Below are 12,940 nucleotides of genomic sequence, written 5' to 3' on the forward strand. Positions count from 1 at the left end.
AATTTTTATTTCAAATAAATACCATTTTTTTTTTTTTTTTTGGTGTAAATGTGTCACATGCACTATTTGGAATGCAATTACACTAAAGTAGTACTAGTTATTTACCTGAAATTAACATTTAACTGTGTATCCTGTATTTATTTATTTATTTATTTATTTATTTACTTTTTTTTTTTTTTAAGATTGTTTATTTAGATGTTTGACGGTGGGGGGGGGCAGGCACAAGCAGGAGGAGAGGCAGGCAGAGGTGGAGGGAGAGAGAGAAGCAGACTCTCAGCCAAGGAAGGAGCCAAATGTGGGGCTCGATCCCACGACCCTGAGATCATGACCCGAGCCAAAGGCAGGTGACTGACCCATCCAGGTGCCCTGTATCCTGTATTTAATCTTTCACCCTATCTATGGAGGAGCCAATAATTATAGATAATGGGTTTTTATGCACTAGTATAGATCTTGCCATTTTGTCTGTCAGTGTTGCATCGCACACATCTCAGCCATATATATGTCTCACTTAGACATAAGACAACCTGAGATACTGTTTTGGAGCAGAAAATAATTGGTAAGGGAAGAGAATGGCCAATTGGAATTAGCAAAATTAGGGAAAATTATTAAAATCAGCAAATTTTTTAGGACACAGGAGTGTCTTAGATATTCAGATAACTTTCAAAAATATTCAGATAACATTCATCGGAAGTAAGTGGTTCCATTGAATGATGAGGATTCATCATGAATTATGATGAATCTTCATTCTAAGAGGTTTTATGGGAGTTTGTGATATGCACACTCATTAAATTTATATGATCATAACAAATGACTTTACAGCAGAATAACCCCTCTTTCAGTAATTATTATATAAAAATGAGATAGATGATAAATATTAGTTGAAACCTCCAGACCACATTAGGATCCTAGAAGAGTTGTTCTCAGCACTTGTTCTATGAAACAAATATTCATACCTTCCTGGTTGATGGAGTTTTACTTGTAACTGTTAAGAGATTATTTTTTCTCTATTCATGACTGAAACAGAATTCCTTGGCTTTTGGGGAGAGTTGGATCTGGATAGTTCTAAGCTATGTTCCTCTTGGAAAACTGCCTTGAAGAGATCTGGCTCAATTTCAGTGATTTGTCCCAGAGGCATTCAGTGATAGTTGATTACATGGTGTGAAGTCTGGTCCTCTTTCTTCTGCAGAACAATTAGGATGGGCCATTGCAAGCTCTAAGACCCCAGAAAATCAGCAAAATTATCCTTCACAATGGTATTGTAATCCAATACTACTTTCTACTCATTCTGACTTCCTTTCCTTCACCACAGAGCTGATCCCAAGGGACTTCTCAATAAACCTCTGGCTTGCAAATATCCATCTCAGAGTATGTTTCCCCTATGGCCAAATTAGGGGTCAGATGGGTTGTTTGTTGCCAAAGACCCTAACTAGTAAAATGTGGAAATGTGTATATTTTTGCTTTAAGTTTTTTAGAAATATGTGCCTGTTTGCATACATACACAGGTACACACATAAGCACATGTATGTTTTTATTTGCATGTCAAAGAATGAGACACTTGTCTGTTTTTATTGTGAGCCTAGAAAAAAGGTTTGGGCAGGTCTTTGTTTGTCCTGTCTGTGTAACAGACAATGGAGAATTTTTTTTTTTTTTTAATTTATTTGACAGACAAAGATCACAAGTAGGCAGAGAGGCAGGCAGAGAGAGAGGAAGGAAAGCAGGCTCCTCTGTGGAGCAGGGAGCCCGATGCGGGGCTCGATCCCAGGACCCTGGGATCATGACCCGAGCCGAAAGCAGAGGCTTTAACCCACTGAGCCACCCAGGCGCCCCGACAATGGAGAATTTTAAACTTCATTGGATTTCCCAGTAAATCAAACCATTCTTCTTGTGCATTAACCACATGCTTAAAATATCTTACCAGACACTGTGTAAAGTCCAAGCCGTGGATGACTCAAATTATAACTGGGAGGAAAAAAAATGTATATATTTTTCATCTTATTATTAGTTTTATTTGTAATAATGTATTTATTCTGTATTATGATTAACAGGTACTTTTTCTCATTGTATTCTCATAAAACCATGTGAGCTGGCAAGTATTACCATTTTCCTTTACTAAAGAATGAACCGAGACTTGGTTACATTGATTATCTTGCCTAAGATCACCCACGTGAAAAGTCCCAGAACTAGGTAGCTCCAGTTCCTGGTCTTACACAGAACAAGCCACTTTAAGAATGAGTTTTCAGCCAGCCTTGGAATTTTAGACCCGAATCTGCTACTGGATTGTGGAACATTTTTGTGCAGAGAGTGATGAGGATGAGATATCTGGAGGTTTAAAGGAGAAAATAAAACAAGGAGGCTTTGAAAGACTTAATTCTATGGCCAAATGTGACATCTGCAATGTTGTAGTGTTGGCAGCACCTGACATACAGTAGCTCAGTACATAAATCAAGACAGAAAACTTGAAGCACAGAATCTGCCATAACTAGAGATTATCTGTGGGTCCAGTGCCTAATGGGCCTCAACAACTATTTGTAGAAATTATTAATGAATAAATCTATAGAGGATGTACAGATTCAGCCTGATCTGGCCATCTAGTAAAGTCATAAGTGTTTCAGTTTTTGGAAGAATCAGTCTTAATATACGTGAGGTATTTCCTTGGCATTGATGATGTGAGTCTATTGGTAATGGTCTTCGCTTGAGTCTCAAATGCACAGGGAGTATGCTGCTAAGCTGGGTGTAAGGAAGAGATGTTAGAAATAGATTTATATTATTGGGATATCGTTGGGGAGGACACTCAGTGCTCACGTATCCAACATCCTGCCTGAGAATAGACCCCCTAAGTGCTACTATAGAGCACTTTCTATACACATGGATTTGTCTTGCCATCACCTCCATGCCTTCATCAAAATAAATCTAAGTATTAACAAACTCACTGACCTGTTCTTTTGATTTACTTTGATTTAACTATAAGATTCTTGAAGGCAACTATAAATCTTGAAGATAATATTTAAGTATGCTATCCCTTTCATATGGTAGTCAATTAGTAAATCTCATTAAGAAGGCCTACAGGCACTGAACTTGGTATTGAATAATTGGAAAAATTCAGATAGTAGAGGCCACTGGAATAGGTATTCATGATGGCCAAATGCACAAGTAGGTTTGACCTATACTAAAAATGGCATAGGAAATTATCAGATTAGAAATCATGCAGATGGGAAAGATTTGAGGGAGACAAAATTTAATTAGGGAAACGGAGACCATATTATAGAGGATTTTGATTGTCAGAGAGAGGGTTCAACATAGTTGGCCAAGAGACCCAAAATAGTTATTGGACAGAGAAGAGACCATATTAATTAGAAAACATGTGACCATGCAAGGGAGTTTAAGAAAAAAAAAATCATTTGTTTTTGTTGTTGTTGTTGTTGTTGTTGTTGTTTTAAGATAGATTTACTTGTTTGTATATTTATTTATTTAATTTATTTATTTTACAGACCGAGAAAGAGGCACAGCAAGAGAAGGAACACATGCAGGGGGAGTGGGAGAGGGAGAAGCAGGCTTCCCACTGATCAGAGAGCCTGATGTGGGGCTCGATCCCAGGGTCCTGGGATCATGACCTGAGCCGAAGGCAGGTGGTTAACCGACTGAGCCACCCAAGTACCCCCATCATTGGTTTTTAAGTAAAATCAGAAAAGAGACAAGAAATAACAGCATAGAACATGTAAATACTATGGAAGTCATTGTTATTTCTGAGGACTGCATTTTATAACATTGAAAAAGCACAATTTTTTTTTTCTGTTCTTTAGCATTAAATTCTAAATTTCACTTCACCCTTTTGGAAAACTACAATTCAGTTCAATGAGATTGATTACAATTTTGCAAAGTGTATAAAATCTGCAAAAATATAGAATATACCTCTGACTAATACATCTTCAAAGATAAATCAGAAGAAAGACATGAGACATAGTTATTTAAGGTCCTGAAATGGTTCCAAGGTCCTTAGATTGTCAAATATGAAGCTACCCAATATTTTCTGATTTATGCTCAATTTTTCAAAAAATGTACTTTTGCCTCATGGTTAAGAAAACAAAAACTATGTATTTACAGTAATGTCCATTACAATGAGGCTTCAATGATGTGAGATAAAAGTCTCCTTTCATTTTTAGCAGAAAAAAGGCAGATCTGAGATAAGGAGTTCATCTAGTTTATGTTTCGAGGCAATCATATAACTGTTAATTTTGGTTAGTGTAATATTTTGTTGACAATTAAGTCTTAACAATTTATACCATATCCATATAATTTAAAATTTTTCTCTCCAAATGGGTACTCCTGCTTATCTGATGTTTCTTCTCAACACACAGGTATCTATAGCTATTAATCAAAACACCTCTCTCTCCGATTCAAGTACTAACCAGGCTTGACCCTTCTTAGCCGTTTGAGATCAGATGAAATTGAGCATATTTAGAGGGGTATGGCCTTAAATGATGAGCGTTGAGTAGTAAATGGATCCATTGAATTACTATATTGTACGTCTGAAACTAATATAATACCATATATTAACTACACTGGAAATAAAAAAAATTCTCTCATGACTTACACTGTGCTCTTTGCTCAATATACCCTATGCAATTCTATGCATAGATGACATGGTGGTGAATTATCTGAGTATAATCTTAAATCTCCGAAGTTTTCTCTTGAGACAAATCATTGAAGAATGCCCTACACATCCTCTATCCTTTATCACCCTGTCCACATTTAAGTCATTTCAGTACCATTATCAAATATTACCTGACTCAAGACACACTTCTTACATCACTTTCTTCAGAATAAATTTCTCATTTATATTTTCCTCACTCCTATAGCTCTTTGTCTGAATATTTGTTGTACTATTTATATAAACCTTCTTTATATTATTAGCAATTTATAAATAATTACTTCATCTATTACCTTATGAGTCCCTGTGATATTAGAGAAGTGGTGATAGCAGATTGATTTTTAATTTATCACAGTGTCTTAGACATCCAACTTGAACATACAAAGCTATCAATAAATCTTTACTGAATTAAATAAAATGTCTTAAAGTCAATTCTAATAATTTTGTTTTGAGAAAATATTGATTTTGACAAAAATCCTGTCATAGATATGATTTCAAGAAAAATTATATATGGTGGACAGCAACAGATCCAAATATAATTTCTGTCACTTGATTTGTAACCTTGGCAAAGTTACTTTAGGGACGCAAAACACTGACACTGGATCCAGCTTATTTTTGTTATTTTCCATTTATTAATATGTGATGTTTAGAAATGACCACCTGTATATATTAGTTTTGCTATTGAAAAAATTAGAAAAAACACAATATCTATTTTTTCTTTCTTCATAGATCAACATGAATACCAGAATGAGTGTAACCACAGTACTCTTATATTTGAAGTTATTGTTAGTACTGTTTCTATTTCATGATCTACTGTGTTAGATTAATACTCCTTGCCTTATCCAAGGAGTATTAACATAATAATTAACATAACAATGATCTCTGAGTGTTTTATAATATGTAAATCATGCTTCTGTATATTATCTCAATCCTCATAGTAAACTTGAAAAGTTGACTTTATTTACATACTTAAAAAGCTGGTTATATTTTTTTTTCTGAAATCTTGTCTGTGTGTATGTGTGTGTGTGTGTGTGTGTGATTTGTGTTTCCTTCCTTTTGCCATAAAAAATTTATATGGTAACTTCTTTTAATTTTAGTTGTTTTTTTTAAATCCTTAAACATGATACAAATAGTATAGAAACATAACATATAAATAGAAAATATTTATCACAAATTCCTACTTCACACAAAAAAATAAATAGAATGAGTTAGCATCTCAACATAATAGTGAATGGTCATATTTTAGATATTATTATTGAGAAACAACTACTGGACATCTCTTGTGTTTGAGTAACTAGACGTTCTCATATGTATAAAATAACACCTCAATACTGCTCTTGAATATCATCAGAAAACTGCACATTTGCATAAACATATCTTACTAAAAATGTTAGTGTTAATTTTGCTCAAAACTGAAGAATAATTCTAAACCTTTAGGCTTATTCCATATGACATGACATAAACTCAGTAGGGACTCTTCTATTTTCCCATATGACACTGTTAATGGTCTTTGACAAAAGTTTTCAAACACAGTCCAAATGATATTCTTTATTTAGCAAAACTGATCACTCATTGCGTAAAACCCTTAATTTCTGAAATATTTAATGCTTTTTTTTTTCCAACTGGCAAATCAACTTTTAAAATTCTCTTTCTCTGGCTTCTAGGTTCCTTACAAATATCAATCTTATCTTCTATGTTATTGTTCTGGTCTTTCTCATACGGTCATCCCCAACCTAGAAATATTCATTCCAAATGGCCCTGTCTCCAAAACCTTCTTTCTTGTTTCATTTTGTCTGACTCTATTTTGAATCTATTCCTATAGTTGAATTTGTATTCTTTGCATATGTGTTATCAACTTTTATAATCCAAAAAGACTCTCTTAAAGTTTAGGTTTGTAATTTCAACTGTTAGGTATTACCTCAAATTTGCCCCAATGGAATATTTATCTAAATACATCAAAAAATATATTACTTCTGCTTCAAAAACGCTACTGCCTTTTCAATCCTGATTTCTGTTAATTATATGAACATTACCCTACATATCTTCAATAACATTTCTAATAAATCCTTGACATCAACATCTAATGTTCCTCTGTGATAGGAACTGATCTAATTATATAGATTCTGTCTCCATACTGTATCATGCATTTATTCACTCTTCCATGAATTTTTCTCATCCATTCATCATCCATCAATATTTATTATTCCTTTTTTTCCCATTTAAATAAATCTCATTTACTATATAATGAGACAGAATTATAACAGGTTTCTATACCTCTTTTTGATTGTTATTTTGAACCATCTTAAACCCAATAAACAAATAAATAAATGTTATGAAATAATGATGTTTTTAAACTAACAATAGAAAATAATAACAATCTACAGCATAAAACATATTTCATACCACTTTCAGCAATATCTAATTGATACTGGTCACTTAGGCAGCATGACCAGGACCCAGCAGGCCACCCAGTCCAATATCAACTGTCAGGAGCCTATCTAAGGGCCCAGTGTTGGAGCATGATACCAAAGAGAACACTGACGCCAGCAAGCCCAATTGCATCCCCCAGCAGTCACCACTTGTGCCCCCAGCCATCAACATTCCCAGCTTGACCCTCTCATCACCTCATTTTCATGTGCCATGCTGCCTCTAGTCCATCTGTGTTATAATTGTGGCCATAGCACCATCTTAGCTACAGCCCCATCATGTCCTTGGCCCCAGTGGCTCTCATGGTCTGACTGCCCCCTGGCTCAGCTATCACTTCCATGCTGCTTACCATACACTCACCCAAGATCATTGTGGTGCACATGACTCCACTGGCCCCTTACCATGGCACCTTGTCCTCCCCTATGATTGTGCCAACAGCCTTTTTCCCTGCTTCACCTTTGTCACTGGTCCCAGCCCCAGGCGCAAAGCCCACTGTCCAACGCTGCCTCCCATGGAAGGCACACACACCTCCAAGACCCTGAAGACAGAGAAGAGCCTCCTGCCTGAGGAGGAGTTCGTGCACAAAGACAAGGCTGGTGTTCTTCAAAATCCAGGTGCCTACATGCAGGATAAGACAGAATGGAAACTGAAAGGGCAGGCTCTACTCTTCAGCCTCCTGCTCACAGATCAGTTCTCTAGAATCACGGACAAGATTTCTGAAGCCGCAGGCATGCTTGCAGAGAAGGAGAAGCTGTCTTATGAAGGCATCTTCACAAAGGATAGCAACTTGGTGGCTTACTTCAACATGGCCAATGGTGCAGTCATCTGCTGGCCCTCGAGGAGAGGGGTAAGCAAAAGAAGTAGGTGAGAGAAAGCTGCTGTCGTGTCCCAGTTGTTTTGCTTCTCTTGTCCCCATGCTCTGCCCCAGACCCAGGAGACCCTGCCTCCAAATTTATTTCCCTCTTACTAAGTTTGGAAATTCAAATTGTCCCACACAGTTTCCTCCCCAGTCCCTCCTAACATTGATAAGAAAGCAGGCTTTCTAAGGACTCTGCTCCCCAGTGGTCTCAAGAATGCCTTTGCATTAGGATCTTGATTTGAGGGGATTCATTTCTTGGCAGCCCATTAGGAAATGTGAGCCCAGGAGTATCTTGCAGGATTGCGTCATAGTGCCAAGTGGCAGCTGGTTGATGAAATATGATTATTATGGTCACTGAGCATTTTGTATCTTGCCATGAGCTGTCTAATAAACCTCTTGAACCCTTCTTGTATAAACAAAATAAAACATGTCATTCTCTAATTGACAAACTTAATGATTTCCTGTTACTTTTCAGCTTAACATAAAAGTCTTACATTGGCAACTCATGGTCTGTAACACTGAGTTAATTTATCTGACCAAATTTGTTTCCTAGCTCACTTGTATATATAATCTATGTTCCTACAAAAGTAGATCATTCACTGTTCCCTGAACAACTCTTGTGAGTCTGTGGTCCTAACAGTGCTCTCTCTAATTCATCGCCACCACCCATCTGCATCTGTCAAAGCTTATCTCAAATGCCATCCTCTTCAAAGATTGCTTTTGGACTTCCGTTAACACTACCTCTCTTCCTAGATAGTCCTATAAATCCTTATTTTTATATTTCTCTCTGAATTCATTATAATCAAGGATTTCAAACTGAAATTTCAGGAGCTGAATGTTCCCTCAGAGGTGCTCCAGGCATTGCATTAGGGCCAGGGAGAAGAGGATGTGGGTATAGGTTCAAAAAAAATTTTTTTTTAATTGAAGTAAGCATGACATTTATTTTGGAAGACAATGTTTCTATTCCTTGAGAAACTTCTTTTTATTGAGAAGACTTTCTTTTATTTTAGTTATTTTGCACACTCATTTAGCAGGAATGCATTTATATTGCAAACTTGTTAAGAGCAGGAATTATATTGTATTCCCTTTTGCTTCCTACACCCTCCTAGCATCAAACACAACCCCTGAAGGAGGAAAATAACAGAATGTTATATAATCTGTCTATTTTCAGTGAGAAAATTTTCAGTGACTAGGAGAAAAAAAATATGTTTCTAAGTACGGATCATGATCCATCTAGGAGAGCTGAGTTGAATCAAAAGACCTTTGTTTTTCAGACTTCACGCAAACAGTAAGTGAGTTAAAATACCAAAGGCTCTTGGAACAGTGTCTTATCTTGTACACAGTAAGAAGTGTATGTTAGCTATTATCGTGTTGAACCTATATTTCTACTTAAATAAAGTTAATGTATACTTATACAGTATATTCTATGTTCATTTATCTGTTTGTATTTGTCATCTTTATCCTCCCATCATCTGAGTCCTTTTCCTATGCTTGAGAAACTCTCACCTGGTAAGGACAAAAAGATGACCTCTAATATAGCAGAGAAAAAAGGCTTTGTATTTACACATTCTGCTTGGGCAGGCATGTAATGCAAGCTTAAACAATCAGATGAGTCACTCAGTGGTTTGAAACCGGAGCTAATGATATAAACAAGGGAAGTGGAGAATCTCTTTGGATAGTGGAACCAATGACAGAAGTCCTTGTATATAATATCCAAGGAGAGCTGGTAGTGGCAGGGAAGACTGTAGTAGGTAAGCATGAAGAGCCTCAAATTTATGAATTCATTCAGCTTGGTTCTGGTAGCCTGGCCATCTCTTCTTCCTGATCTTTTTCAGAGCCTATTTCTCTAGTTACCCCAGTGATAAGGTGAACCACCAAATGTGTACTTAAATAATATTTGCATAGCAACTTCATTGAGATATAATTCACATACCATGCAGTTCACTGCCTTAAAGCATATAATTCAATGGTTTTTAGTATATTCACAGAATTGTGCAATAACCATCACATTAATTTTACAGTAGTTTTCATCACCTCAAAAAGAAATCCTGTACCTAATAGCAATCACCTCCGTTGGTTTCTCCCAACTCTAATGCCTCTAGCCTTAGGCATCCACGAAAGCTACTTTCTGTCTCTATGGATTTGTTTATCTTGAATATTCTGTGCTATTTTGTGACTTGCTTCTTTAACTTAGCATAATGTTTCAAAGTTCATCCATGTTGTAGTTGTAGTTAATTCGTTCCATTTTATTGCAAAATAATATGCTATTTGGGGAATATATACCTTATTTTCTATTTATCAGTTAATAGACATTTGGGTTCTTCCCATTTTTGACGGTTAATTTTGAGAATCATCTTTGAGATTTGTCCAGACTCCAAGAGGGCTCATCTCAGCTGCTTTTTACCCCTGTTTTGTCTGGTCGGCTAGCTAGCTTATAGCTTAGTTTGCTACACTGATAGAGTTGCCAAATTCCTTTTAATTGCTTATCACCAAAACCTCTCCTATTTTTGAGATGCCCTTAGATTTTAATTCTCATATTCTGTTGAGAATAAGGTTAATTCTTTTGGAGAGAACTTGAGAATTCTTTGTTCTTTGGCCCCATCTCTCTTGCATGAGCAGAATCTCTGAGATAAGAACAACAGCAATGGTATACTGCTCTCAAAATGACACCCTCCATACCAGCAGGGTGTTCAGGGTGGGTGGCAGCCTCTGATATTCTCTGCTTTCTTCTCTCACAATTTAATTGCCACCCTGAGAGTTTTCTGGGTGTCCTCCAGCTCCAGGGTTCTAGACCTGCTAAGCCTGGGATAGAACCTCCATTGTAGGAGCCCCTAACCTCTCAGAAATATTCACTTGGAGCTCAGCTTCTACTATACAGAGATGAAGGGCCATGGGAAATGCTGGCGTACTGCCACTCTCAAGTTGGCACCATATCCCTTGTTGGGAACCGGGGGTGAAGAAAGTTTCCATCTTCTTAGCAACACATGCCCAGACTGGTGTTTCCCTCATGCTGAGCTCTACGGTGGGGGAAGGTGATGGGGTGAGTGGGATGTACTTGACTGCCACAGAGTCTTGCTATTCTTACCAAGATTCCATTTCTTCACTTATTATACGCCTTTGGGACCATTTCGAAAGACTTTCTTTCTTTTTTTTTTTTTTTTCATGATTTTCACCATTTATGGTTATTTCACTGGGGAGCAGTTTTGCAGAGCTCTTCATACTGCTATTTTGAAATCATACTCCTCCATCTTATCAATAAATCCCCTTCCTACTTATACAATCCAAATTTATTTTCATATGTTGTTGTTGGTATCTCAGAATACTAGCTAGTATCCCACTGAAGCTCTGCAATCAGATATCCAGATAGAAAGATCCACTGTGGGAGCAGCCTGTATTTCTCACTCTTGAAAAACATGAAAATAGAACGTAAATGCATGTAGAGAATTTAATGAAATTTCACCTGAACCTGCAAAATTTAAGCTCTTTTGATTGCTTTCCTCAGTGACATAGTTTAAACTTATAAAAATGACTATATTAAAAAAAAATTCTCTTAGCCCTTTTACTCTGCAAGTAAATTTATGTAATCTATCGTTAGTTGTATTGAAACTCTTTTTGATGAGGTCAAAATTCAAATGGAATTTTTTCTCAAATTTAACATAGATGGGTATCTGCCTATAATTAAAATCATTTGAGTTAAACTGCATTTAAAATTCTCTAATCCCTTTGAACACATCAGCCCTTAAGTTTGAAAAATATTGTGTAGAAATATCTCTTATATGACAGTTAACATTTATGAAGAATAAAGAAAATGTAATACCATGAGTATTTGTTTATTTCCATATTACAACTCTCATTCCTTAAAATTCCAGGTTTCTCTAAAGAGGACATTGAGGACAAGGTATTTGGGAAATGTTTTCTTAGTGAACAAAATTTGAAGTTAATTGTGAGAAGATTTTGAGGTAGTCTGGGGCACCTGGGTGGTTCAGTTGGTGAAGCAACTGCCTTCTGCTCAGGTCATGATCCTGGAGTCCCTGGATTGGGTCCCACATTGGGCTCACTACTTGGCAGGGAGTCTGATCCTCCCTCTGACCTCTCCCCCCTCATGCTCTCTCTAGCTCAAATAAATAAAATAAAATATATCTGAAATAGTCTGTATTTTCTTCTGATAAAATCATCTTGCTATATAAATGCACACTCATTCTGAACAAAGGATCTGGGTAGAGTGTGAATGTAAAGGGCGGATGCATCTGTCTGTCAACGTTCATCCATCTAGTAACATGTGTCAGAACCCCTTTCCTTTCTAAGGCAGAATAACAATTCATTGCTTATATATGCCGTAGTCGACTTACCATTCACTTGCTGATGGGTTGCTTCCATATTTTAGTTACTGTGAATAATGGATGTTGCTATAAATATGAATATACAAGTGCCTCTTTGAGACCTTGCTTTCCATTCTTTTGAGTATATACCTGCAAATGAAATTGCTAGATTATATAGTAGTTCTCTATTTAATCTTTTGAGAAATCACCAAACTGTTTCCCACAGAAGCTGCACCATTTTGAGTTCCCTCCAGCAGTGTATTAGGGATTCAACTTCTCCACATCCTCAACAAAACTTGTTTTTTTCTGATTTTCATTTTCATTTTGTTTTATTTTCTTCTTATAGAAGCCATCCTAATAGGTGCAAGGTGGTATCTTCCTGTGGTTTTGTCTTGCATTTCTATAATGATTAACTATAAGCATCTTTTTATATCCTTATTGGCCAATTGTTATCTTCTTTGGAGATATGTCTATTCCCACATTATAGTATCTTGCATGTGTATAACTCTCTACAAGTGAAGAAATGACTACTTAAAATTCTAGTCCTGATTTTCTGAACAATAGAGTTGTAGAAAAACTTTCCATGACTGGTCTTTACAAGCCAAGAGAAGAAGAAAAATGCATTATTCAATATAGAAGTCTTATATGTAACTCTTATTTGTTTACAGTCTGGGAAACTAGAGGAAA

General features: G+C 36.4%; 1 long non-coding RNA gene across 4 annotated transcripts in view; it reads right to left on the bottom strand.

The window, feature by feature from the left end:
• Nucleotides 1-12,940, bottom strand: part of LOC132015336 (uncharacterized) — a 123,224-nt gene that overhangs the window by 63,543 nt on the left and 46,741 nt on the right. The window contains exon 4 of one of the 4 annotated variants that reach the window (XR_009403631.1): nt 12,290-12,403. The exons of the other annotated variants lie outside the window; for them this stretch is intronic. This is a non-coding gene — a long non-coding RNA (uncharacterized LOC132015336). Of the gene's footprint in view, nt 1-12,289; nt 12,404-12,940 lie in introns of those variants that run through there. 4 annotated transcript variants of the gene reach the window in all.

This window comes from Mustela nigripes, chromosome 1 (genome assembly GCF_022355385.1).
Source record: "Mustela nigripes isolate SB6536 chromosome 1, MUSNIG.SB6536, whole genome shotgun sequence".
Taxonomy (NCBI): Eukaryota; Metazoa; Chordata; class Mammalia; order Carnivora; family Mustelidae; genus Mustela; species Mustela nigripes.